The following is a 25,088-nucleotide window of genomic DNA, read 5'->3' on the forward strand; positions in this document are numbered from 1 at the left end:
AGCTCTCAGGGCCACCGTACAAAATTCCTAAAGAGTATAAATTGGTCTTGAATTTCTTTGGATTAACTTCATCATTGATAAGTGTTTTTGGTTTTGGAAAAATGAACAGTTATTGCTTCAACAGTTGTCTGGAATAACTCGCACAGTAGAATCATTAATAAATAAACCAGTCATTATGAATTTATCGCTTTTCTAAAGCCACATTCATCTCATAAAAAACAAGAAGGGAGTATTTATTTGACGGAAGCATCATTAACATGTGGCATAAATCTGGTTTATATCTGTTTCGTAAACAACTTTTTTTTTTTTTTTTTTAATATTCCTGGAAATCTGTGATGAAGAAGACACAGAGATTGGTGCTATTGAAGCTGAAGCTAATCTATTCCATCATACAGAGCCAGAGCTTTGTTGCTGTTGGCCTCTGGTCGGTTGAGAGAAAATTCATCCCAGCACTCCCAACTTGTGTTTTCCAAGATGAAGGCAATTACCTAAAGTTTAGAGAAGAAAATAGTGTTTTTATTATGTAATGAATATAAAATAGAATATTTCTTCCCTCGCTGTCATTTCTGTGCAAATATATTTGATAGAAATACTCTGCAGAGTGTTTTCAGCAGCTGCAACCTGTTACTGATGAAAGACTGAAACAAAAGGTGCAGCCTCTCTGCTGGGAAAAGACAGGTGGATGAATGTGAATTACTGGGAGCCATCCTTCACCCCCTCTGCTCCCCTCTGCATGTGTTGCCTCCATTGCAGCCCCGTTGCGTAACCGCGGCGGGCTCTTACTCGGTTCCTTGTAAACTTTTACTGCAGAGCCAAACATGTTTTTGCAGATGCATTTACGGCTTGTTTACATTTCGTGCTTATCTGTTGGACGTGCACGGCCCGAGGGGAGTTTCAGACGAACCGGATACAGCAGTTTGTGAGGAGAGTGATAATGCTGTGCTGCGCTTTCGTGCCAGGAAAAATAAAACACACTGCATGACTAATACACGTCATACATTCCTAATCAATGGAGGGGTTGGATTCAATGGAATATTCCACAAATCACATCCTTGCCAGATTCATTAGGCTTTTGTATCCACAGAAAATAATAGTTAGACGTTCAAACTCCTGCGTTTCAGAAGTGACCCCAGGACCTGGGTAATGTTACCGGCCATTCATGCGGCTGACATCTTGCAGTTATGCCAAAAGTGAATACATTTGTTCCATTATTTTCCAACATCCAAGGACAGTGATGACAGCCGTCTGAAAAGCATCGACCAGTGTTTCTCCCCTCGCCACAGCTCGCTGCATGTCCGTCCACCAGCAGCTCCACGCCACCAAATACCTGCTAATAGAAGCAACAAGAAAATCAGTTCCCGCAGCATTTTCCATCAGTTTCCATTCATTTCTGATGAGCTTCTCGGCACTTGACTTGATGTTTTTGATTCTTTCCACTACAGCTCAGACTTTAATCTGCTCTCAGGTTTTGGAAAAGCCTCGTTTTAGCCAGACATGGAACATCCAGCCTTCATTCCAGTGTAAATTCCTCTGGGTCACGTGACGCCCCTCAGTGTAGTGGACTGAGGAAGGAAGAGGAGGTAAACATGTGAGAGGGGCTGTCCACACGGCTTGTAGCAATTAACCACGGGCTTACACCTTACCCTGCTGCTCCACCCTGTAATCACAGCTGCTAAAGACACACACTTTGATAAATGTCCGTCAGCGCATTAACATCGCAGCGGCCAAAGCAAAGCTGGTCTTATATTGTTTCATGGGGCAGGAGCTCGAAGTAAATGACTTTGTCTTTTTGAATTTCAAACAACAGAAAGACATTGACAGAAACATCAGATAATATATTGATTAACTTCATCAACAACGTCTCTTAGTGCTCTTCATGCTGTGTGTCTGATCGTGATGTTCCCGATTACAGCTGAACGATAAGCAAAGAAAATAATATTGTCGTTGTTTTTGGCAGATACTGCAGAACAATCATTTTTATGTTTCACTGGAAAAAAATATGAAAATGATGATGTGATTAATATTTTTCTTTTGTTGGGGCTTGTACTAAACAAACATGTTCCCTCTTACATGTGAGGAATATGATTTCAGTTGTTTTGACACATTTTACATTTATCAATAAAATGTGCAGCTCCTGGGATTTGGAGATTGCACTTGGCCATATTGAGATTTCGATAATATTGATTAATTGTTGATACATTTCTTGCATCATTAGGTCATTACTGTGATGTTTCAGTGAAGCAGCATGTGAGTTCTGTGATGCCTTTTTGTAGCTGAGTATCTCTATGAATTACAGAGTGAAACGCATCTTTAGTTTAATGTGGATGTGTGGAGTTTGCATCCTTTCACAGACGTGCAGTTACTGTTTGCTTCTTTGAGCCATGCTACTGCCTCTTATTGAGTTGGTTATTGAAAGGATGACCCTATTGATCAGCTCTTGATCATTATCAGCTGATTTTCAAAAAAAAATATGCTTCTAGTCACGGGTCACCTGTGGTTTATAACCTGGTGTCTGTGGCGCCTCCAAAACAACGACCTGTCGGCCGTGTGGAACAAAGTGTGTGTGAGACTGATATAATGTGCGCCATCTGCAGCGCATGACAAAAATAATCGTTATCAGCCGATCTCACTCACAGATGATCGGTATCAGTATTGGCAGCAAAAAAAACGTGATCATATGCATCGACACATAAATGCTTCAGAGCTTAATCTGGGGTTTCGCTGGATCGTCGAGTTCTCCTCTCTGGTGATTGGGCGACTGTTTGGATGGATTTAAGCCCCTCGTTATTTGTGTCTCTTTCCCTCTGAGCTCTTACTGCTGCTCACGCAAACTACCCAGCGTCTCCTCTGTTTGTCATAAACATAATTATACAAGATTACAGTATTACAAAACACTTTCTGAATGCAGGGATAGGCAAGATGGCTTGAATTTGCAGTGGTCAGTGTAAAAGCTTTCAATTACAGTTGAGTGATAGTAAGGAGTAAAACATATTTATTTATATGAAAATGTTCCAGGTTTTTGACTTGAAAAATCTTTTTCAGCTACTGTTTCCAACATTTATCCTCCCACCTGCCTGTCCTGAGGCCAGGAGCACATTTTCCAACAGTATCAGACAGCTATCCAGTCAGTTACATAACAGAATCAACCTTTAATGCACGTCTTGGTCACCGTACAGCCACGGTGGTTGCAACCTCGACTTCCTGCTGAAGTCCTGGGAAGCTGGCTTCCTGCCCCCAGACTCATTTCACACGCAGAAGGTAGAACCATCAGAGCAGCCGTCTGCTGTGGGATGGGACTCCACACATTTCTGCTTTAACTTATGTGACACAGATTTATTGTTTTAAAAGAATCAGTTTGAAACTGCTCTGTCTGGACTCCTGTAATTGACCCATACAAGGGGGATGGTCCGGTGCTTTACCCCTGCAGTGTTAAGTCCGAACTGGAGATTTGTGTGTTTGTATAACAGCAGTGGCCAGACAGCGTTTACTAGATACTTCAAAGCTTTCATTCACCACTGCATGTCATTTTCTTTTCTTTTTTTATCTTAAATTTGATTTTCATTTAGTTTTATTTGCCACTTCTCTCAGTTTTCCTTCTGTAAATTCATGGCACTTATCCAGTCAGCCAATCAGGTGGCTGCAAGGTGATGTATAAAATCCTGCAGATACAGGTCAGGAGCTTCAGTGGATACTTCTGGTTTATTTACCAGAAATATTATTCTGTAAAAACTGCCTGATTTCTGGTGCTGAGAAAGTTTGTGATGGAAAAATAATCATACTGTTTCCATAGTTACCAGCCAGGTTGTTACACTTCCTGTCCAGTCAGGTTTTCAGTGTAAAAGCATGCTCTATACCTGTCGTATTTTATGTGGATAAATGAGGATAATCTAGGATGTATTCATTAGTTTTTCTTCTTCGTTTGGATTGTGTTTTGTCCTTCAGGCTGATATGCAGAAACACTGCCTGGTGTAACTTCCCTGAGAAACCAGAAAACAGGCATTAATGATGTAGTAAGCTGCAGGCCTGGTGGAGTACAGTGACAGTGCCTGTGGTGTTCGAGGGGATTCAGCTTCAGATGAAACCGTCTCTGTACGTCACTGCTGCTGCATCTCGTCCTTTGTTCTGCAGATGTTTGGCAATTTAAGCGTCTTAAATGGCAGAAATCTTTTGGAACATTGCACTGATGTTTTTGTGTTGTAGAGTAAGACATGCTTTATCAGGCTGTCTAATAGTACTCGCAGCTCCTTATGTAAGCTTGATTTATAAATGATTTGGCTCTTAGAGGTTCCTTTCTGCTGTCACACTGTACAGTTTGATTAACAGGACCTGGTCTTAAAAACAAATCCTGTTCATGTGTGTGTGTGTGTGTGTGTGTGTGTGTGTGTGTGTGTGTGTGTGTGTGTGTGAGTGTGTGTGTGAGTGTTTGGGTGACCTGTGGAGCCTTTTCCTTGCGAACTGGCAGCGTTTCCCAGCAGTGTATTCCTTCATACCGCTGCCTTATATGGTCTCTCATCAGCAGGTTATGGGCTCATTGTCTTCCTGCCTTCACACTCCACATAGACGGGGCTTCACACAGTCGGGAGCGTCAACGTTAGAGCTCTGCAGAACTTGGACCGGCTGCACGCTGCAGCATAACATCACTACCTGTCACTTACTGTTCCAGGCGTAATGCTGAACTCGCTTTGTTTTGATGACTCTGGGTGTTCATTTGCAAAAATGTCACCGGGCCTTCGCCAGATCCTCTCCTCGGAGGAATGGGGAAAAATGATTCTGCAGGCATGAGTAAACTTTGGCAAAAGCTTTACGAGGGTTCACGTGTATATTTGTGTGTAACTGCTCTACGCAGCCTCAGAAATGGAGACCAGTGGACTCGTTCTGAGACATGTCTGTCTTATTTAATTCTTTCCAGAGTCTTTAATGTCAGCACTATTCGCTTTCTTAGATGAAATCATCCATTTATCTCAGTGCAGAAGAAAAAAACATCCCCTGGGCTCCAGCAGCAGAAGACGTTTCATCACTCAAACTAAAAGCTTCATTAATTCAACTTGATAGTGGCGGTGAGCTGGGGGTGCAGATATTTAATGTAGAAACCACCTGTTCAAGAGGACGCCCTCACGTCCTCAGGTGATGTCATGTAAGTAATTGAAAAGAGAAATCCAGTCTAATGCGTACTGAGCCTAATACCTAATATATTTTATATAGTCCACAGAAACTCTTTGAAACATTTTAACTTTATTGAACAATGAGCTGCACTGATGCATAAAAGCAAACCCAATCCACCCAGTATGGTACCAGTAATCCAGTGTGTAAGGGAGCAGGCCTTTTCCAGTAAAACCCCCCCCCCCCCCCCAACCTGCTGTGGAGTATCACTTACATTAAAGATCAGAGCTGACATTTATTTAGTCGTTTTACTGCCCAGCACTCTGTGTCCCAGCAGTGTCTCCATTAATGCTGATGCTGCTGAGCAGAGTGATACAGAGGCCTGGAGCCCTGGGAAACACAGTGGAGCAGAAAAGCACTTGTTGGATGCAGATGGTTTTTACTGACACAGAGACAGATCGAGGTCGAGATGAATGTTCGTTTAAGTCCCCAGGAGACTGAATGACACGAGGATATATATGACAGGTCTGTACTGTATGAAGTCTGACTGGTCACATCTGCATTAATGGTCTTTATAGTTTGTAAATCTGCACAGTCAGTATTCTGTTTCAAGGTAACTGATCTAGTCTCTTTTTTATCCTGGTTCCCTCAATGTGAAGTTTTCAAACTTTCACTGTTGTAACTGACTGTTCAGAGTAAACACAGTCCTACTCTCAACAGGACGGTAAAAAGTTCAGGCGTTATACTTATTATATAACACTATTTGTATTATTCAATTAATATTAAATTTAGTTTGCCCTACCACAGTTTCACGTATATAACCACATATAACCAAGGCTTATAGTGGTCAGTCTCTATACATTAAAGCAGATGCAGCGCAGCATTAGCTTCAGGTGATTGTAAGTTCAGTATTCACTGTTCTGGCTTTACTTTGGTCTCCACCAACCAACCAACCAACCAAAACACAGATTTAAAAGACAATAAAATGCTCCATGGATCTGAGAGGAACTTCAGTGTTGGGTGATTGAAATTCTGCAGGTTCGGCTCCATCCACACTGACACATTCCAGTTCTAAAACAGAATATTTTAGTGATTCGTTCAGTATCGATTACAATTACGTTTCCTTTTAAAACATATTTGCTGTTGTATTTACACGTCGTTTCTGACAGGGTCGAATAAGATATCTGAACCTCCCCCGTTGTTTGTTTATTTAATCCATCTCCAACATTTATTTAAAACCACTGACTTGACCAAAACACGTGTTGAGTCACTAGATTTAATGGATAAAGAGCCAGTTTATGGCAGTGGAGACACATGCACAACTTTTATTTGACTTTGACAACCAAAAACATTCACGGTAAATTAAAGCTGTTAACCTAACAGTGTATCTGGAGAGAATGAATCACTTGTTTTCTCACTATGAGAGATAGCTGGCACGCGTCTGCACATGTGAGCATAAAGTCATGAATTCAGTCACGTCTTTGCTATGCAAAAGAAAAAAAAGCAATAACATTTATTTTCTCTTTTTGTTTTTTTTTGTTTTTTTTGGCAAGTTCAACCTGAAAAAAAACTGACACTGGTTTTGTAGATTCTCAACATTTGAGTAACTAATTCTGTAACCAGAGGATTATTTTTAATCGCTCGCTAGCAGCTGTGGCTGCAGATACAGAATGAAACATAAAGAAAATGAAACCGTTGAATCCTGATTCCTGTCATAACCCGTGAAGGTTTCCACGAGTAGGTGGCAAATAACGTGAAGTTACATAAGCTGAAGAGGAAAGGCTGTAGAGAAATAAAAGTTTGACGGTTTCACTTTATGTCCTCTCGAGGCATCTGCACATGTGAAAGCACCGTTAAATTCCTGTTTCATCTCAGTGATCAGACCACATGGTGTGAATAACAGTCTGTTTCAGCATCTGTACCTCAGAGCTGCACAAACAAGGCACCTGAACGCACCTGCTGCTGGTTCATGAGCTGACTGGTAAAAGACTTTTAGCTGTGGTAAACCAGAATCATCAAAATGATTCCTACTCAGTGTATCGTAGAATTAAAATGAGTTATTATTAATTATGCTGTCATTATGGGATGTTAGGGGGCGAACTGAGAGGGTTGGTTGTCCGTCTGTACGTCCGTCGTGTTCTCGTGGACACGATATCTCAGTATCGCCTGGAAGGAACTTCTTCAAATTTTGCACAAACATTCACTTGGACTCAACGATGAACTGATTAGATTTTGGTGGCTAAAGGGCAAAGGTCAAGTTCATGGTGACCTCTCAAAACAGTTTTTAGCCATTACTCAAGACAAATAGTTCATATTTTATATGACTCTTGATAAACAGGGATGTAACCTGACACTAGTCTGAGTGGAGGAGGCAGACAACCACGAGGAGGTGATTCTAGTTTTTTAATACCTTCATTTGATAGGGAAAGTGGAAAGAGAGACATACAGGAGAGAGAGTGGGGGAGAGGCGCTCAGTAAAGGGTCCGACCGGTCGGGAATCAAACCGGGGACCAGGGATGCCGAGTCAGTACACACCCTAACTACTCGGCCATTACTCGGTCCACTACTTTTAAAGCTTTATATCTTTGAGCCTGAAGGTCGGTGGTTCGATTCCCAGCGCCCCCAGGCTGCATTTCGAGGCGTCTTAAATACTGGACCCCCAAATTACCCCGGGTTGTATATAGTATATATTGTACTGCTTGTGTTATTTAGTAGTAATGTGTTAACCTCATCTGCTGTCGGAAAGTTATTTGTCATGATTCTTCTGTTTCTGTGGAACGACGGAGGAGAATGAGTTGAGCATGAAGTCATAGCTTTTACTGACGTTACTGTAAATGAATCAAGCCTCAAAAAAAAAAAAAAAAAAAAAAAAGACAATAAAACCCACAATAGTCTGTTTCACTAGAGTGGAGTCTGTTAGCATTTCTCTCATCAGCAGAGGTTTCCAGTGCTGGGGGGGTGGCGGGGGTGTAGGGATCAAACTGATGACTCACAACTGAGCTATTCAAAGTAATTTCCAAGAATGTGTTATTCTTGTAACAATACTGGGATGAGGTCCTTGGCTACGCTGCTCTCAAAATCGTATTTGTGATCTATTGTTTTCAGCTGTTGCTAAGGACACTATCTCTGCCTGACAGCGACTCTGACGTCAAACGCTGGTCTCATCCTCCCAAATAATCTTAGCAGAGATCTCACAGGTACCGGCTGGATAGTTTATCCCGCTCAGGCGTGCGTGTGTGACAAAGCGACGGTCTGCTTTTTCACTTTGCGGCGTCGTCATTTCATTCACATTCTGTGACGCGTTCACTTCCCCCGAGCTGCGAGTGTATTCAACCAGCTCACATATGTGTTGAAAGTAGGCTCTCCCCAGGATGACAGATTTGTGACATTAGGCACGTGCTGCAGATATTAAAGGCATGCTTTCACTTTTTCCCTCATTAGTGTTGCAGCCATTGTCTGCAACGGCTGCGTTTCATTTCGAGACGAGGTTGAAATTTATAGGACCGATATTTGGAGCATATAAGGATTTTCTTTAAGCGTCGCAGTGATTTCCAACCCACCAACCAACCATCAGAAAAGGGGTCTGGAGCAGTTCTTTCCATTCTTTCATGGCAAAGTCTTTCCATTGCATTTCTGGGAAGTCATGGAAAAGCCGACCTGACAGCAGTGACAGTAAAACGCCTCTGACACCTGTGACATTTTCCAGTAGTCCCGGTGTCAGCCAGCACATGTGGCCAATTTGTGGGGGCTAGAACCTGCATATGATTTTCAGGGAACATGGACGGGCACTTTTCATCTTGATAGCTCACTGAGAATGTGAATGAATTCTCCACACGTGGCCGAACGTAACGAAGCCTGAAGTAAACATGATGATTTGATCTAATTCTCCAGTGGGTTTAATCAGATTTAAACGTCTTGGGGAACAAATCCAGAGGTGGTTAATTACTGTGCTCTCCTTCAGTGATGCAGGATAATTAGTAATTATCTCTAAATACTCATAGTAATAATTATAATAATGATAATGATGATGATGATAATAATGATATTTTTTTGTTTCTCAGCTGCTTCTGAATACTTTCACGTCAAACAACCAAACACAAGCATAAAACTTCAAGTTATATTTAAGACTCTTTTCACATGTGAATATCCTTTTCATGGTATTACACGCCAAAGTTAATTCCTAATAATATAATTAATTCAGTTAATGAAACTTGAACAAATGGATGGATGGAGTAACCAATTAAAAATGATTAATTAAATTAACTTAATTAGATAAACCCTAAATTGACAGGTAGCACAGTTAGTAACATTTCAAAAGATTATTAAGATTCAACTGTTTCACTAACCGTAACCCCAACTGTTAAACGTTAGCCAACGCTAGCATTAACAGCTAAATACTTACCAGTGACCAGGCTAACTGGGCAGCATGCTAACCTCAGGGGGGAAAAAGAAGCGATAGAAATAGAAGCTTCTTTCCACCTCTGGAAACAGCTGTTGGTGAGTAAACGAACGAAGTTTGAAGTCGTGTTTCTTCTAGACTGGGAAGTAAACAGCAGTTAATGCTAACGTTAGCTATGTAGCAATAGCAAAACTTACAATTAGCTCCTTTTAATGGTTTACTAATTGTCGGTTGAATATTTGTTTATACATTTTTTTTTTTTTTTATACATTAGTGTTATACATTAGACACAACTGAATTCAATGCTTTTCATGACTTTTTAAAACCTGAAGAAAACACTCATACTTTTTAAGATATCCACTAGTTTCATCCTCTTCACACTCAGTGGTTTAAATCATCCTCATCATCCCCAAGAAACTTTTTTATTCGAACTTTAAACCAGTCACCAGATTTTTTGTACATGATGGTGTTATTCTGCTTCTTCATACCTCTCATAGTTTTCCAGTCAGATCTTCTTAAATCTGTTGGTAATTTTTACATTTCAGCTGACAGCTCATCCACTGACTCACTCCCCACAACTGATACTTTAACTATTTACGGTGCACTTAAAACCACCTCTGGCGCTTCGACTTCATTTGCTTTCATTGTTTATAGTTCAGCTGCCATTTCAACTGCTGTCACATACCAGCTCAGACCTCAACTATTTACAGTGCACTTTATCTCTGGCACTTCGGCTTCAGCTGAAATTTCACTTGCGTTCGTCGTTTGGAGTTAAACTGATTTTCATTTCATACTCTTTAGAAAAGATAGTTCAACTGTTTTCACTGCTCAAGCTGCCCACAGGACGATTTACTCTCAACTAAAGTTTAAACTGCTTTAACTTCAACTCACACTTCAGCTGCTTTAACTCCCATTTAACATCTCAAATGCAAACAGCTATTACTCCAAGACATTTTAACCTATTTACATGTTTTTGTCTTTCTAACTTTGAGTGAAAAAGGCACAAGAGAAGGTCATTTTAACGCTTATTTAATATTTAATCCTATTTTTAATCTTACAATTATAAAAGAACCGAGATGGTCAGACTGACTAACATTTCTGATGCAGACCAACATTTGAAACCAGCTCGCAGAGATAGTGGAGGTATGTGGAAGGGGCTTTCAGAGTAGTATTTACTAGCAGATTTACAGGTCCTGTAATGAGCACAGTTAAAGTTCATGTTCCTAAAAGCAGCACGGCACATGTTCTACAGGGATGCAGTTGCATAGTAAGCTATTTTGTGTTTTTGAGCAAACAGCAGTGTGTGTTTAGTTTTTTTTTTTTCTGACTGTAAATGCAGAAGCTTCCCAGTGATTTGTGGAAGACGCAGGGAACAGTTCGAGATGGTCGAGCTGCAGCGTCAATATATCAACAGTAAAAACTGTTAGAAAAGAATGAAAGGATGATTTTCCTTTGGAAGAAAGGTCTCTTCTTGCCAAGACGTCTGTCTTATGAGTACACTCAGTTTAAGTGTTTTGCATAATATGAACGTTTTTCCATATAACCAATGCTGAATTCTGAAGTCACCGTCCACCCGGTCAAAGCAGGTTTGTACCTGGGTTTCTGGGTCAGCAGTTGTACCTCATAAATAAACCCCCCCACCCCCCCCTCATGTGACATGTTAAGGTCGCTCTGCGTTGGCTGTTCAACAATAATGTCACATATTTGTGTTGCAGAAAATGAGCCACTGTGTCATTCTTTGGCAGCTATGAGTTAAAAAAAAAAAAAAAAAAAAAAGGTTAGCTCAAATTGATCCATCAATCAGACTGTCTGCAGAGAGCTCTGCTTGTTGTCCTGGCTGATAAGTGCAGTGCAGGGGGAGAGGAGGAGGGGTAATGAGCCTGGGTCTGGATCCCTCCTCATCTCAGGAATGTGTGCAGGTTCCTCTCCAAAAGTGCTGACGTCAGGAGTGGCCTTGGATTAAAAACAGCCGGTTTATAATAAAGATGATGAGCAGATAGGCTGTGTATACAGCTGATCTGCTTAAAGGCTCAGCTCAGGTATGTCCACTATAGCAGAGCCAGCTCTATGGTTTGAGAACAACATTTAAGTTCACCTCTTGTCTAAGGAACTGTCAGTGAGGTATTATATAATAAGTAAATTTATTTGTAAGCCTGAACAAAGGCTTTAATTGTCAGGGTGTTTTATAGCAGCTTTAGATGAAGACATGCTGACTTTTGTTCCTGTAACTGAGAAGCTTGTATTTTCTGAGTAAAGAAAATCACTATCATGTGTTTTTGTATTGTGTAAAATCAGTAAGTCAGTGATGTTCACTGCATCTCAGCATCTTTCAGTTCGTCTGCACTTCTGTCCCCTGAGTTCATTAAAACCCCAGAAAGCAACCTTGGCTGCGTGAACAGGTTTCATTGAGAACAATTTTCTACTGAAGCAATAATATAATAATAATAATAATAATAATAATATTCGATACTTCCTTCATCGTCAGCAAATCCCATGTCTGATGTATCTTATTCCTCTGCACCACAGAGCTCCATAGTCGAGCTATTGAAAGGTGATGATTTGTCAGTGTTGTGTTTACACTGCCCCCAAGTGGCCAAGAAATCTGTTCTGGCCGGTTTAGGAAGTCAATGGAGTTATCGTTTCACAAAATCTTATTTTTTTTAATCTTTTTTTATTCCACATGGAACGCATGACAGAAGCTCTGTCACAATCTCAACATTTCTTAAAGCTTCACTTCCTTTTTAACTTATAATTTTACGCTAAAATTTTTTACAGTTTTGTTATTTTAGTTTTATGTTTCAAAGTTTCAGGACATCAGACGTCTAGATTATTTTAATTTCGACTGTCGACAGCCGCTAGCTTAATTTGTGTTTAGCCTGTTGGCTAAGTTTTCCGGCTACACAGATTCCTTCTCTGTGGATTTTAAGCTTTTATTAATATATATAATATTAGTTTTGATGAAGTTGCTTTGCCCTCAATGATTTTGGAATTTAAATAAATACAGATTATTAGGTGTAGAAATATAAATGTTTGTTATCATTAAAGAGACTCTGTCTTGTCTACATACCAGAAAGCTCACATAAGAAATTAAATGAATTAGTTTTTTAACAGTTTAAGCTCTTTTAAACCGTTTTACTTCTTACCGAGATATTTTACAGAATCAAATTTGCTTTTCCTGAAACATGATTTCAGTAAAGCAGCAGCAGTTCTTCCTCCTTCTTCTCTGAGCAGCATTTCAATGCATCAATAGAAACAGCCACACCCGCTTAAAACACACACACACACACACACACACACACACACACACACACACACACACACACACACACATCTGTACACACTGTACCCTGGACCGCAGAAGCACCTGTTGAGGACCACTTGCAGGTCCACACAGGTGAGTAAACCAAACACGCATATCTGAGGGAAGACAATGTACATAAAGGAGTGATTTAAGCAAACGTTGGTTTCTGTTTTCTTTTAATCCTGCGTGTCAGCTCATGCGGGGAGAGAGAAGTCGACTGACAGGCCCACCTCTCTGTGCTTCTGCACCACAAATGAATTGAAGTTGTCAGTTCTGCTTCTGTCAGCCAAGAAGTTATGAAATGCAGTCATCCTGGGCCTATATGTTTTCATTCATGAGGTAAGTTTGGAAAGCAAACACCCAAGCTCGCGCGCAAGAGGACAGAATAAGGAGAGGGTTAATGATGCCTGCTGCAGTGAAAAGAGAAATACTTAGTGTACTGAGACTGAATCAACATTTGAACTTCTTCAATCAAGAGAGCAGACAGCCAACGCCTGCCCCCACTGTGCAGACTCCTTACCTTACATAAGTCAGGGCCCGAAGACACATCTGGAAATCAACATCAGGCCTCGGAGTGCCCATGGCAAAAGGCTTCTCAAATAGACCACACATTGTACATCAGTTTGGTTTGGACATATTCTTTTTCAATCTTGCAGGCCTCACTTCATATGTCACTGCTTTCCACATTTTATTTCTCTCCTGGCTGTTCTGCAAAGCATCAAATGAACAAAACTTCATCGACAGATGCAAACCTGCTGACGACAGACTATTAGCTGTAATATTGCCTCAGGTGTTCCAGCGCTGACGCATTCAATATTACACCTGGAGAGAATTTAAGACTCAAACACCTAATTCTTGTATCAGCTCAAATAGTTTAGCAACATTAGTAGGTGTAAAGAAATCCAGGAAAGAGGGAATAAAAGTTCATGTGAAGCTCTGGACGAATGTTGAAATTGAAGTTTAGACAACATGCAGGATTCAGGATTCAAACGAGCACAGAAGAGCTTTAAATATGTAACTTTTCCATATTTAAATGTCTAAAAGCAACTAGACATATGTTATATATGTTAATAAGTTGTGTTCTTACATTATCCCAAATGTCTCCGGCACTTTTCAGGCTTAGAGAAATACGTGATTTCAGTCACGTGTCAGTGTTGTTGTTGCCTGCCAGAAGATCAAAATAGATTTTTATCCAGTTTTAAGTCACATTTTTAACATATACTTTTTAAATCTTGGTCGTTTTCAACTATATATTTGACTGGATGAAGGATTTAAATCATCAGATGTCTGGATCTTAAGTTGTTAGAGGAAAAAGCAGAGTAAATCCTGTGTTTGTCAAACAGCATCAGTGAATCACTGATATTTAAAGTGAAACTGCTTTATTCAGTGTTTTAATCCCCTGGTCCGTTTGTTATGGAGAGGAGGACACCTCGGTGAATAATTCATCTGCTGGTAAAAACCTCCTGAATGTCTGGTTCATAAGTTATCAGAGAAACATTCAAAACAAAGGTCAGCATCAATCTCAGCTCCAACTCTTCCCTGATGTCGGTGAAACTCTGACTTTGAGTGTGAAACTGTTTTATTCAGTGTTTTTAACTTTTTATAATCACATGGTCTGTTTGTTCTGGAGAGGAGGAGACATAAAAACCTCCTGAACCGCTGACACTGGAGGTGGAGAAACCAGGTGACGCTGACGACACAGTGGCAGAAGTTAACATCCTGTGCATTTAAGTGTTTCATTCATCTCAAAGATAAGGTTTTCTGTTTCTATAAAGTTAAGGAAACACCAACATATTATCAACTTTTTTAAAGTTGCTGTTGTTAATGTGTTTATTTACACGTCCAGCAGATACACAGCAACATTATTATTCACTCTCATTGTAGCTAAACGCTCCAGCTAGTCGGTAACCTGTTACCTGTTAGCCGTTTGGTGATGGGACGGTGAAGTACTTTAGGTTTTATCAGAGCTTTAAAATAAAACCAAAACAATGTCTGCCTTTGTTGCGCCCCCCCCCCCCCCCCCCGGGTGGTGTTATTGACAGAGAGCATCACATAGACTGGACCAAGGTTCACTGGGACCTTGTGATCAGCTCATTAGTGAGACTTCGTCAGTGTTGTTGGAAACAAGTCCTGGTCAACGGATCAGGCCACTATTCATGCTACTGTCGTGTGTGTGTTGGTGTGTGTGTGTGTGTGTGTGTGTGTGTGTGTGTGTTGGTGTGTGTGTGTGACTCCATTCAAAGAGACTGAAGCTGTGAAAACTGCTTTGCCTCAGAAACCGGGAGAGAGACGTTTTCACACGTGAAGTGAAAAGGCGATATTTATGGTGTGTGTGTGTGTGTTCTGCTTACTGCACTTTCTACCTCTCCGTGTCTCCCTCCCACACACACAAACCAACACAAAACACACACTGCTCCTCCACATTCCTACAGTTCTTACATTAATTCTGCTTATGTCTTTCTGACGAACCTGCAGCGTCTGCTGATGTCTGGCCGCACCGCATGCCAACCTCTGGGCCCGACAGCACGTTGGCCTGTCTGTGAACTGAGGGGCAGCTTCTGTCTGTGAGCGCGGCCTGGCTGGTACTGTACACTGCGATCCAGACTAGAGGAGTCACGGGGTGAATATAAACATTTGCGTCTGCCTTTAATCCCCTAATTAGGCCAAAGTGGGTGTATGAGACTGGGATGATCTCGTCTGGCTGCAGGAGTTTCATGAGATGAGCAAAGTGTTGCGGGAGAAAATATATTGTCAGTGGACGAGATAACATAAATACCAGGGGTCGTTCTTCTTCATCGGGTGTTAATTAGGAAGCAGGAAGGATCTGAAGGAGAAACAAAGCTACATTATCATTCAATCACAGTCTATACCTCGCAAATATAAGTCCATTATCCTATTGTTAGCTTTAGTCTGCAGCAACTCCTGAGGGAAAATATCAGCTGTTCATCAGCTAGCTGCTAACTTTGTCTGCTCTTTGGTGCTGGGGAGATCAGTATCAGTTTGTCTGAGGCTACGTCCACACAACTATATGTATGTGTGACCAGGTGTAAACAGGAAGTAGATGGTTGACTCTGCAGTTCATTAGGCGCACAAAATATTATGAACAAAGAACGTATTAAATGCAGTTGTAGCGTTAAAATGCAGATTTTGACTGAACAACAGCTGCTAGCAAAAACAACAAGGTCATAAAAGCTTGTCATTTGTTATTCATGTCACTTTCACCACTGGTAGTCGAGGCTGATAAGACCAGTCCAGACGACAACACAACCCCAGAGTTTTCCAACTAAAACGTGTCCAGCAGCGTTTCCAAAGGTCTCGAGTCGTGTGGACGGCAAGGAAATGTAGGAATAGAGAAAACGTAGTAGTGTGGACGTAGCCTGAGCGTGTTGAAGGAAGTAGCTGCCTGCAGCTTTATACAGAGAGGATTAAAAGTAATCAGAAGGTTGATGGTTCGATCCCCGGCTGTTCCATCAGTGTGTGAATGTGTGAGTGAATGGTACGTATTGTAAAGCACTTTGGGTGGTAGATACTACCAGCAAAGCACTATGTAAGTGCATTTACCATTTACTGTAGTACCGAAACAATTAGCTAAAAGAGGCTAAAAGCTGTGTATCGGACCGTTACAGCTTATTGTCGGCTGCCACTCCTTTCACATCACCAAGTCTTGTGACTCACTGTAGGAATGGTAGAAATATTTCTTAGTGGAGCTCTGAACTTGCATCAGTCACGTCTTGACTGTGGAGACCTGGACTAAATTAGAAAAGATGAATACCAGCTATGCTAGTTCTTGTTATTAAGAGTATGTGCACACAGCTCTCCACTTGCCTGAGGGATGCTCAGAAAAGATAGAACTGAGCACAAAAAGCCAATATTTTGAAAAGTAAAAACAAATGGATTCACAAACAGAACCAGTTCTCAGGGACCAAAATTTTAAAGCAACAGAAGTTGAAGAGAAGAAGCTGCAGGTTACATCATAGATATAAACTCCAGGAATCACCTCCACTGAGTTTTCTTCATACATGTGAAAACTCTCAGAAACAGTTTACTGCAGAAGCCCCATTCTGTTGACTTGGTTGTTCCCGTCAGTTATCTTGGTGGATTTGTTGGTGGTCTACAAACACTTTTAAGGGATCGGTGCACTCAAACTCTGATCGTCCTTTAAGAAGTCATTCATTTAATTCAAGGGTTAGGGTTAAATCTACGACTACTCCAAACCATAGACTCTGAATAAATATGGACAAGCCTCTGTGACATCACGCACAGGTTTCCAAAGAGCAGTTTTGAAGCTCAGAGTGAGCTGATCCGCCGTCGCCATCTTGGCAGTGCCTAACTCCGCCCCCAGCTCCCAGCTAATCCAAAAATTTGCGAAGCAGCCACACCCTGAATTATACATAACTTTAAGCCTTAATAAATAATTGTAACCCCCTGTACAGGTGTCATGAAGGAGGAAATTAGCTTTAGAGACCGAAACTGTTTTTGTACCAGGCTGTAAACATGTTTATTTCTGCTGTGAAGTTGGACATTTCAACATGGGGACTGACTCACTGTTGGAGCCAGACTCTAGTGGTCATTTGAAGACCATGTTGACTTGCTCCAAACCATTTCTAATAAAGTTAATATAAGTACATCTATTTTAAAAAAAAAGCCACATTAATCTAAAACTAGGTTTAACCCAGCCCTGTGTGTCCACTCTCAGCTGGGAGACAGTTCTGGATGCTTCCCGTACAATACTGTAGGGAAGCAGCTGTGAACTGCTTTTTATTGGAGGGAAGGTTAACCAAACGTGCATTAGCCAAACCGACCAGTTAGTCCTCATTCTTTCTGCCTTGTTGCTTGTAAAAACCAATACTTACAACCGATGAAGCATCAATCCTGACCATGTTTATTCTTGAGGATGAGAACTGGGGTTTTTTTTTTATTTTTTTATTGTTGCCCCTTGAGGCCAATTGGGGAAAAACAGCTCGTTCAGCTGCAGCTGTAATGATCCCGATGCGGTTTGACTTCAAAGGCTTCAAGGAGGAAGACGAAGGGCTTGGTTTGGCAAACGCAGGTCTGGTTAGCTTTCCTACCTCCAGTAAAGAGGCAGCACGCAGCCACTTCCCGAAGCTTACGGGGGCAAGGCTTAAACCCTGTCTGAGGAAACCACAGTGGAGGGTATTAACTGTAGAGTAACTAAATCCCTATTGAAAACACTACAGCAAAGGTGGGGGTCATATTAGGTTGAATGACGCGCGGTTTGCGGTTTGCAGTTTGTCTGTGTCGTGCTGCATCTCTGTTGCACCTGCACCTGGAGCCACATCTGTTCGCCGCCTCAGGTAGCCGACTGGTTGTTGTGATTGCCTCAGAGTTCAAATCCTTTTTCCGGGAGGACTTCACATTACTCTGTCTACTCCTGCACATCTTGTCACCATGAAGGGAATAAAACTGAAGACAGGCAGCAGCCTATCATTCATGTCTCCATCATAGTCCCTGTAAATTTAATGTTGCTGTGCAGCGGTATCGGCACTGTCAGTATTTCCCCACCGGCTTGATAAGGTTCTCTCCAGCGGTCTGGTTTACCTCATATTTCCATCTCTCCTTGCTTCCTCCTCCTCCGGCTTAAATAACGTGTCCTGCTCACTCTCACTCCTGCACATTTAAAAAGAGAAATTGTTTATAAAGTGCTGAAGAAAGGGATTAGATTCCCTTCACCTTAATATCTTTCCATGTGCTTGTCCAAGAGCTGCGAAGCCTACTGTAATATATCACCACTTGAATGTTAGAGTACACCAGCTGTCCTCTGCTGCTGGAATTAATTGGTTTTGGTTTAATGAGTACATTTCCATTTTACTGTAATGTGACAGAATGTGTTACTGATGGAGAAGTGTGACATCAGGTTATCGTGGCTCAGTATTGATTCTCACTCCAACCCATATTTGGTGACACTGACCATTCGAACAGCGACGAGTTTAAATCATTAACGTAAAGACGCAACATGATGTCGATGTTCAGAGAAATGATAACGTGAGATTCGTGTGAGTTATCCTGCTTGTGCCGGAGTGATGCGAGTATCTGTGCAGGCAGGGCCTGAATAAACATTTATATTACCCCACTCAGCAAAACACATCTTCCAGACTCTTTGAAGAATTTAAAGTATTTCTCTCGAGTGTGACGAAGCACTATAATTTCCAAGAAAAAGCGAGTGGCTTGGGCTCAGAGACATACCAAAGCTTTACAAGCTGGAATTTAGTTTTATGAGAATAATCCCTATATGTGCATGATACGCACAGGAACCCACAAAGAATCCTCTCCAACACGGCTTCCTCCTCTGTCCGAGACAGAAGACTCTGTCCTCTGGAAAATTCCACTCACCGCTCCAAGACCATGTCCTGCGATAAGAAAACCTGTTATTCATGACGGTGACAGAGGAAATAATGGGATGGGATTTTTTTTTTTCTTCATTTTTTTAAGAGGCTGAGAATCCCAAATGAGTCATAAAGTTTACAAGGTCCTGCTTGTGTTGTTATATAATTTAGATAGATATTCTCACAATATTTTATCTTCTTTTTTTTCAAACAGTAAGAAAGAAATCAGACTTTTGGAAACGACAGCAGGACTGTTGTTCCTCAACATCAGCTCAGTCTTATGTAACGGGTAACAGTGGAAAAGGAAGGACACCCTCAGGAGCGTCGCTTTCTAACAAGGGAGTAAAAACTGTAGACGGTCTAGTGCAAAATTATTTCTCAAGGTGATGGGAATATCTTTCTCATCGGGCCAATCAATATTTATATTGATATTTATGTTGCAGTGGGAAAAGAAGCACTGAGAGTAAACGTTGGAATTCCTACAATATAAAAATACTCAGTTACAACTGAAGGTTTTGTTTTAAAAATGTTTGTAAAAGCAGCTGTAAGCAATATCTTTATATTAACAATGGATGACATGTATGTGAAAGGTGTTGATTGTACTAACATACCCAAAGAGGAGTACCCCCCCCCCACACACACACACACACACACACACACACACACACACACACACACACAAACAAACACACCGACTATTTTATCTTCTTTCAGCTCATTGTTTGTGTTTAGTGTCGCCGCCCTCATCAGCCTGTTTTCAGTAAACTAGCTGTGATAAACTCCCTCCTCCCTCCTCGCACTACGACAGACACAGTTAGCAACTAGCTGCTAAACAAAAAAAGAATTAAAGTTATTACAGGTTTAGATTAATATTTAAGTATCAAGGTAAAAAAATCCTCATTATCCGCATTACACATCATTTTAATGAGTCTTAGAGGTTCAGACTGCGACTGTCCCTGGTTTGAGGTCCGAGAATCTCTCTCTGATAACGTGATTAAAGATGGACGACTCCCCTGTATTCTCACGCCTGTATTTTAATTATGAGGCTGCAGTTTGTTGGTTTAGCTCAGCAATAACGGTTGGATAGGTGGATCTGTTTTTAAACATGGCATTAACATGAACGTGGAAGGAACGTGGTCCCAGACCTTAAGACCTGATATTAACACGACAAACCATTTCTATAATCTGCTGGTAGTTTAATCTAAAGCATTGCATCATATTTAATGAGCTGTTCATATAAATGAAGGAGCAGAAATACAAAATATGTAAAAAAAAAAATATCTGCAAAGTAACAAAAGCTATGAAACTATTAGAGTAAAAAGTGCAAAATATTCCCTTTTAATATTAAACCGACATGTAAACATTGAACCGTAAATCTTCTCTGTTTGTGATTGTTGCTGATTTCTCGTCTTAAAGTCTCTAAAATCATCTTGACCATCATCAGACGCTGTTCTCATCTTGTTATGAGCAGTAAAGTCAGTAGGAATATTATAATGACAGTCGTCTCAGAGGCAGCGTTGGTAGTTGAGATGCAGCAGAGTCGTATGAGTAGACGGAGGCTGGCCGATTTCCAGTTTCCAATAAAAAGCTCAGGCTGATATATCAGCCTGACCTGAGCACAGTCTGTTCTCTGTTGACAGTGGAGACTAACAGCAGCAGAGGAGATGTGTGATCAGACCAAGCCTGTGATAAATCATGACTCAGCAGTGTAGCATGATAAGTAAAAGCTGTTTGAACAAGCCCACATGACAGAGGGATGAGAGACACTGTATTCCTGCTCCTCCTGCTCGCTCTCTGATCGAATATGTGTTTACTCTATAGATCCACGAGGGTAGAAAAGTCTAAAAGTCTTTTCGACTTCTCACAGTCCAGTTATTGATTTCCTCTTTCTCAACCATGTTTACTTATTACATTTAAAGGTATTTTCAGTTTATTTGTTCTTCTCTCTCTAAGTGCTGTGTCAGTCAAACGCCCCTGACTTCACCTGTCTCTTACTGCCCTCTGGTGGATAAAGAGGAAAGTGACTCGGCTGTCATGACTGAAGGAATCCACTGGAGGTCAGTCTGCAGCCACACAACACTTGTTAATGGACACACAAGTCGCTGCTACTCTTTCTTTCTTTACAAGGTTCATTAATTGAGTTTAAGTTCTGAACTGAACAAATAAAAACCCTGTAAAAGTTTTTGTGTTAACTCAACCCTGAGCATCAAGTTGTCAAAATATAAACACATCCATAAACTTAAACCTGCACAAATCACAGATTGAATCACAAATCAAAATGGCAAAAGTGACTGTTTATGGAGATTGCAAAAAAAGAAATTAAATTTGATAAAACTCTACTGTTATTTTTAGTGCCTATAAAATGTAACATCCCCTTTTTTGAAGGTTTGATTTTTTTGTCTCTATTTTTCACAGTGATCAACAGAAACAGATTTCTACAGGGTGACCTAAAACTGTAAGTATTCATCCCCTTTAAGGAAACACACCTTAATCATCACCGGTGCACCATCTGGTCACATGACTTCTGAAACCTCGGTTAGTTGACTAGAGATCACCTGTGTGCAGTCAAAGGGTTTCAGATGGTTATAGCAGACTGCCAGAAACCTGTGTAATGTTAGATTTACACAGGGATATCAATACCCAGGTTTTGCATGTGTGGTGTCATGTTCTTTGCACAGATCCCAGATAAGGACGTTAACAGGGACACAAGTGTACAAGAGCAGAAGATGAGTAAAGTTGAATTATCATTAATGTTGAGACACAAAGGGATAAAGCAACATGTGTATAAACAGAGACACAGCAGAAGATAGAATTAAAACAAAAGTAAGAGTAAATGAAACCAGAGTAGAGTTCGTACATCAGGTGTGAAGATACAGAGTAAACTTTGAATATGTAGTTCGGTCTTTATGTCGTCATGTCTTGAAAAGAAAACAGAAGGTGCACGTGACTAATGTGGCTGCTGATACAGCAACACCGTCACTTTATAATGCGTCATCCACTTGCAACCAGATTATGGTGACGTTCACACAATGAGCAGCAACTCTGTAAAAATGTGACGATGTTAAAGATGCACATTTAATCTGGGTTATTGATGCTCGGAGCAGAACTCTACCTGCAGCAGTGGATGTTGAAACGCGGTCACAGTCACAGTCGGCCTCTGTGTGGCGCTGTAGTTACACTTTGAACATTCAGCTTTCTGATGCAGTGGAATGTCTCACTGTCGGTCACCGTGAATATGTGACGCAATCCAACATTCAGGAGCTTGTGTTGAGCAACTCTCTGCAAAGTCCGCCCTCACAGAATAATATAATGAAGAGACATGAAATGAACCCGTCAGTGAGCAACGCTGAAGCATGTTAACATGTGACTTCTGCTGTTTTTAGTGTTAATGCACAAAAATGAAAATATGAACGTGTGTTTTGAGCCGTGCATTCAGCTTTTCTTATTTAGTTTGGACTTTTAGATCATGAAAACTCACATTGTTGATGTTAATGTATGTGTTTTATTTCATAAAGTAAAACCTGGTAAGCTGGTGGTTATATTAAGTTCTTTAGTTTTAGTTTTAAGTTTTTTAATTCTATTTGAACCCTCTGTGTATTTTATTCTACACAGTCGGACGTTGTTTCCGTGTTTACAAGCTGAGATAGAAAAGCCTTGATGGTGTAATCACTGTTGTGTTGTATTAGCCGCACACAGAGGGAGCATGGGGTCACATGGAGACATCAGAGCACATCTGGACAGCCCCATCCTCTCAGCAGCAGAGTGAGACTGTGCAGCTCAGTGGGATCTCTTCCTTCCTCTTCTGTCCCAGATGTCCGTTGCAGAGGAGAGCTGTGCATCCCTCTTATCTCTGAGTCATTAACTGATAAAAACTCCACACAGCAGTCTGCACACATAACATCATCCCTTTGAAAAAAAAAAAAAAAAAAAAGTACACAGTGTCACAATCCAGCTATTGACAAGGAAGTCGGCTGCTGTAATTCAGTGTAAATACCAGGCAGGACTCAAACGTGCCATGTTGATGTGGAAACACTGGTCACTGTGGTGGACGGTGGAAAGTGTTTTTTTGTGTGAAATTCTCCTTCACTTTCCCTCTGTAAAGTCTGACTGGATGAACGTGCTGGGTCAAAGGTTGCAAGTATTAATAATAATAATAATAATGATCATTCACATTTGGGATGTTTTAACTGTGGAGATCAAACTTCACACAAATATAAATAATAGCTGATAAAAAAATAGCAAACAAATAGCTCCAGATATAAAGTATGTTTTAAGTGACATGACATTAGAATAATGTAAAGTACATCGTAAGATAACATGGTTTAAAATTAAATTTTCAGAGGATCTGGAAAATAATCCATTTACTAATCGTATTCCAGAGCTTTCAGTCGGATCTCGTGGCTTCACGTGGTCATTTAGATCATAATATGAACTGTAACCTGGATTCATGGACGTCATCTCTGTACTTCCATGGATGGATTAATGAATGGGCCCCGGGGCCTCAGGGGGTCAGGGGGTCAGGGGACTCTGCTGCATTGATGTTATAGCAGTAAAAGAAGTTGACGGAAGAGTATCTCTGCTTTCAGACAGTATAACCTGCATCACATATTTCATTATAATATTTTCTGTTGTGTTGTGTGAAATCTGTGGATCTCGTGTCAGAGGTTTAAACAGCCTCTTAATCTGCAACATGGGCAAAACAAAAGGTTCAGTTTTCAATCGGCAGCTGGACTTGACAGTTACAGTTAACCTGCAAAAAGCTGCTGAAACAGACTCAAAATGACTAACGCCACCCAGTAGGAGGGGCCCTTTCACATGTCTGTGCCCAGGGGCCTATTAACTACTGATCTGTCCCTCTGTGTTTCTACATGTCTGAGGCTGAAACCAGAACTCATTTTCATTTGTGATTATTTAACTTCCCGATGTGAATTTTAGGAATGAATGTTTAAATCTGACCCACAGTTCAAAACCCAAAGATCTTAGAGTTACAATATTAACCCAAGAAACTAACGAGAGAATGGTTGTCAACCTAAATATTGTTGATTGATCTTATGTCTAACAAACTGATTATTGACTAATTGTTTCAGCACTTTATTCAAGATGTTAAAATAAAGAAATGTTCGAATACTGACAAATCAACACTAACTAGGTGTGTATATAGAGTCAATGAAATGTAATAATAATAATCTTTATTTATACAGCACTTTTCAAAAACTACATCACAAAGTGCTTGACAAAGACAGAAGAAAATAGAATCAATAACTCAAAGAGAAGAAAAACAAATAAAACAATTAAAACAGTTTAATAGTAATATAATGAACAACAGTTAATGTAGTTGAGACAAATCAGATGAAACAATGAACATCATTCAGAGCCCTGCAGGCCACTGTTAGCAGCTAACTTAGCTGCTTTTAGCTAAAACAACCACAACAAACATAATGCTTTCAAACTGCAGACAGAGGTCTGCTACTGTGTCTGCAAACCTAATGACATCCCATCAGCCTAATGTGTTTGTGCTAATTAGCAAAGACATGCTAATGAGTGTTTGGCATAATTAGCAAATGTTAGGTGGCTAACACACTCAACTAAGATAGTGACCTTACAGTAAACATTAGAGCCTGTCTGCATCAGCTGGTTAACATGGTCATTGTCAACATGTTAACATGCTGATGTTAGCATTTAGCTCAGAGCAGCACTGTGCCTTATGCAGCTCCACAGTGAGGCTTGTCAAGTGTTTAAAAACTCTACGTCTTAAGGAGAATATATAATATATAATAATTATAGTAATAAACTCTATTTATGCTGCACATTTCTCAACAGTTACAAAGTGCTTTACAGAAAGAAAAAGGGGAATTAAAACAACATGAATATACATGAAGATATAGATTGTCCGTATCATGGGAAAATAAAAACAACAACATATAAAACTTTCATAAAAGCCTCC

The 25,088-nt window shown here is 40.6% G+C and overlaps 1 protein-coding gene across 1 annotated transcript in view; it reads left to right on the plus strand.

Annotated features, from left to right (window-relative positions):
• The window catches only part of LOC130168337 (POU class 2 homeobox associating-factor 2-like), a 42,100-nt gene that overhangs the window by 2,186 nt on the left and 14,826 nt on the right, over positions 1–25,088 (plus strand). The window contains exons 2-3 of the mRNA XM_056375108.1: positions 21,098–21,201; positions 21,560–21,599. The gene's annotated coding sequence lies outside the window, so the exon portion shown is untranslated. The remainder of the gene's footprint in view (positions 1–21,097; positions 21,202–21,559; positions 21,600–25,088) is intronic.

Source organism: Seriola aureovittata, chromosome 4 (genome assembly GCF_021018895.1).
Source record: "Seriola aureovittata isolate HTS-2021-v1 ecotype China chromosome 4, ASM2101889v1, whole genome shotgun sequence".
Taxonomy (NCBI): Eukaryota; Metazoa; Chordata; class Actinopteri; order Carangiformes; family Carangidae; genus Seriola; species Seriola aureovittata.